Source organism: Jaculus jaculus, chromosome 7 (genome assembly GCF_020740685.1).
Source record: "Jaculus jaculus isolate mJacJac1 chromosome 7, mJacJac1.mat.Y.cur, whole genome shotgun sequence".
Taxonomy (NCBI): Eukaryota; Metazoa; Chordata; class Mammalia; order Rodentia; family Dipodidae; genus Jaculus; species Jaculus jaculus.
In genome coordinates, this window is record NC_059108.1 from 105691396 (window position 1) to 105692309 (window position 914).

A 914-nucleotide genomic window follows, 5' to 3' on the forward strand; every position below is an offset into this window, starting at 1 on the left:
ATGTCCAAGTGAGAATGTGGTGAGTCCTCCAGCGCGAAATTCCGGATTTCCCTGGGTCTTCCAGTAGGTGCTATGATCAACTGTGCGGACAACATAGGAGCCAAAAATCTGTATATCATCTCTGTGAAGGGGATCAAAGGATGCCTGAACAGACTTCCTGATGTTGGTGTGGATGACATGGTGATAGCCACAGTCAAGAAGGGAAAACCAGAGTTAAGAAAGAAGGTCCATCCAGCAGTGGTGATTTGACAATGAAAATCATACTGAAGAAAAAATGGGGTATTTCTTTATTTTGAAGATAATGCAGGGGTCATTGTAAACAATAAAGATGAGATGAAAGGTTCTGCCATAACAGTACCAGTTGCAAAGGTGTGTGCAGACTTGTGGCCCAGAATTGCATCCAGTGCAGTCAGCATTGCATGACTCTCCAGTGTGTTTGTAAAATATACCCATCAAAAAGTATTTACTCCAAGTTTAAAAAAAAATCTTAGAAATGCTTTTCAGAATAGAAATAGCATTTGCATTCAAAATTACAATAATTACTAAGGATTTGCAGTCCTCCTTTGGTTGCTGTATAAACTTAGAGTAAATGAAAATGATGCTTTTGAAAGCAGCTGTCTCTTTCTTGTCAGTTGTGTTTTTAAAGCTGATGCACAGAAGGCATATTTCTAGACTTGCATACAATGACATCAACTTTTTTTTTTTGATTTTTCGAGGTAGGGTCTCACTGGCTCAGGCTGACCTGGAATTCACTATGTAGTCTCAGGGTGGCCTCGAACTCTCAGAGATCCTCCTACCTCTGCCCCCCGAGTGCTGGGATTAAAGGCGTGCGCTACCACGCCCGGCTGACATCAACAAGAGTATAAAACTCCCTCGTTGCAGGAGTTTGTTACGATGAATGTAGGTGGTGGACA

General features: G+C 41.8%; 1 pseudogene; it reads left to right on the plus strand.

Annotated features, from left to right (window-relative positions):
- LOC101595084 lies at window positions 1–561 on the plus strand (annotated as a pseudogene).
- The last annotated feature ends 353 nt before the right edge of the window (window positions 562–914 follow it).